The following is a 3,398-nucleotide window of genomic DNA, read 5'->3' as shown; positions in this document are numbered from 1 at the left end:
TCTGCATTTTTTTCCAATACTCACCACCAATGAGTCTACTCTTCTTGTTCTTATATAGATGAGGGATATACTATTCAGTGATTTTTTCATAGAACAAACGTCTGCTTCAGAATGACTTTTTGTCTTGCCTATAGTGAAAAGCAGCAGCAATGTCTCTTATTCAAATATGTGTGTATAACATATCTGTCATACACCCTATTTTGAACAAATAAAGTGCACAATACATTGAGGTGCTTAAAAACTAGTTTCTGTATTTGTAATTTTTTAGAGTGTCTATTTCATTCGTTCATTGGACAAGAACTTATTCATAACATCGTATGTGCCAACACTGAGGATGCAGGTAACAGACATAGCTCCAGGCCTAGATGCTTAAGTGGAGGAAGAGATAATAGATAAATTTAATACAACGCAGTAACTGCATCTGCTAGTTAATAAGTACAATGTGTGCAATTAGAGAAGGGTTGTATTAATTAGGCTTTTTTGTTTCAAAGACTGAGGTTCCCTCAGAATGTTTTAAGTCATATGGAGTTTATAAAAAAATCTCCATGTGGAAATAAGAAAAACAGAAATCTTGATCATGTATATAGGCCTCAGGGAATGCCCAAAAACTAGGCCCCACAGGAACAACCAGAATCTTCCTTAGTCGACTGGGTTTCATGGACTTCAGGAATGTAAAAAGATAATCAAGATCTTATCAATTTTATCATGAATGCTTCTACTGCATCAGTTTCTGATTCTTTATCTTACCTGTAACTGCGATTAACTTTTATTTCCTTTTGGAGTCATAGTGTGTGCCTCTTTCTACTTTCTTAAGGTTTTTGATTACTCATTGCTTCTATCTCGTAACTTCTATTGTCAGGTATTAACTGCCTTTTTTACATTATCTTTCCTTCTCTTCTCTGTCTACTAATTGGTCACCCTCCCATCCTATTTATTTTCTCTCTGAATTTAAAACTTTCTAAGTTTACATTCAGTTTATATTCACATCATTGTTGGGCACTTGGACCTACCCACCTCATTTCCTACTGTCCAGCCTACCAACTGACGGTTCTGATGGCTGTTGGGTCAGGTTTTCTTCCTCCTGCCTCTTCAGCTACCAAGAAGCCAGTCATACCTGTTAGAGTCCAAAACATGGCCACTAATATGTTCTGCTACTCCCTAAAACAAAGGACTATAAGCAGTTTCACCTACAAAGGGACTATGGGTATGAGAGGCACTTGGAGATAAGGTCTGCTGGAGACAAAGGTGAATGTCAATATTTATAATAATGTATGAATTACTTGGGAGCTCTGGTAGCATAGTGGCTACAGCACTTGTTCATATCCACCAGCCACTCCTCAGAAGGAAGATGGGGCAATCTACTTCCGTAGTGATACTGCCTCAGAAACCCAAGGAGGGGTCTCTATGAGTCGGGTCCGACTCGACGGCAAACAACAACAACAACAACATAAATTACTTACACAACATCTAATTACCAATCACGAACTTCTTTTGGAAATACAGTTTTTAGTTTTCTAAGTGGTGTCAAAACACCCTTATAAGGAGATGCCTAAAAGCTTTCAGGCTTCTATCTTGCAGATTCTAAGCTCTTAACCTTACTCCACATAATTTTATCTGAATCGAAATGGTATAATTTTGGTTATACATTACTGCCTCTACTGCCTGGTTTTATGTGAATACCACACATTCACAAACATGTAAATAATTGTTTTGGGAGCCAATAAGACATTTAAGCATAACTGCAACAATAGGCAAAATTGACTCATAATTTTAGTAGTAAATTTATGTAAAAAATTGGAATTATTTGATTAGTAAAGTAAAATAATAATCAATAATTATGGTATGAGAGTTCTCTGTCATTTTTTAAATTGTGTAGCTCTGGTAGCATAGTGGTTAAGACACTTGCCTGCTAACCTGACGGCTGGCGGTTCAAACCCACCAGCCACTCCTCGGAAGGAAGGTTGGGCAATCCTACTTCTGTAGTGATACTGCCTCGAAAACCCAAGGAGGGGTCGCTATGAGTCGGGGCCAACTCGACGGCACATAACAATAACAACAACAATTTTATTTTCAAAAATAATCTTACAATATTAGTATAAGTATACACTGGATCATTTAAAGCACCTGATAACTGAGTACTAGCTTGCATTTTATATTTCCTATTTCATTTGCACCTAGTGAAGACCAGAGGATATGTCAAACCGAATGAATAAAAATGATGCTTTGGTTGTAATACAAAAATATGATGGTAGAATTTAATGATCCCATGGCATACTAAACTGAGAAGAATCTCTTTAGTTAGTATTATATTTACATTGTAAAGAACAGATTTTATATTTGTATACATGGACGCAACAGTAATGATATCAGATGATGTATAGCACTGGGCAAATTGGCTGCAAAAGACCTCTTTCAGATACTAAAGGGCAAAAATGTCTCCTTGAGGACTAAGGTGCATATGCCACAAGCCATGGTATTTTCACTCGCCTCATATGCATGTGAGAGCTGGACAATGAATAAGAAAGACTGGAGAAGAGTCAATGTTTTTGAGTTCTGGTACTGAAGAAGAATGCTGCAAGTACCATGGACTGCTAAAAGAACTAACAAATCTGTCCTGGAAGAAGTACAGCTGGAATACTTGTTGGAAACGAGAATGGCCAGATTTCATCTCACCTACTTTGGTCATGTTGTAAGAAGAGACCATTCCCTGGAGAAAGATATCATGCTTGGTAAAGTGGAAGGTCAACAAAAGAGGGGAAGGCCCTCAATAAGATGGACTGACACAGTGGCTATAACGATGGGCTCAGGTATAGCAGGGATAGTGGAGCTGGCACAGGACTGGGCAGTGTTTTGTTCTGCTGTACACAGGGTCTCTATGAGTTGGAGATGACTCAACGGCACCTAATAACAACAACCTCCGTATATATATCATTTTGCAATATTTCCTTAGCAGAAAATATACAATAATAAATCATTCTATTCCCAATTTCAGCAATAATTGGGTTAGGCATCCATTTAATGCAGATTGCAATAGTGCAGATACTCACATTATCTCCATGTGAAGAAGAAAATTCACACAATTATCAAGTGACTCCACTTTAAATGAGCACTCAAGGAACATTCTCTAGAAGAGATTTTGTTTAGCATAAAATCTGATTATCATTAATTAGCAAACAAAGAATTGAAGTTATTAATTCATTTTGTACCACACATATGGGAACAGACATTTTCTAGATTTATGTTATTGAAATAAAAATCCAAAACCACATTAATTATAAGATCAGACATAAGCATGCATCTTTCTACAATTAAACCCAGTACAAAGTGATTTTATTTCAGCAAAATACCATCATGCATCACATTAAAATATGTGTTTAATTTTTTTTTGGTTAAATTTT

The sequence above is a fragment of the Orycteropus afer genome, unplaced genomic scaffold (genome assembly GCF_000298275.1).
Source record: "Orycteropus afer afer isolate SDZICR_OR568_19922 unplaced genomic scaffold, OryAfe1.0 scaffold00133, whole genome shotgun sequence".
NCBI lineage: Eukaryota > Metazoa > Chordata > Mammalia > Tubulidentata > Orycteropodidae > Orycteropus > Orycteropus afer.
Note: the sequence above shows the minus strand (reverse complement) of the source record.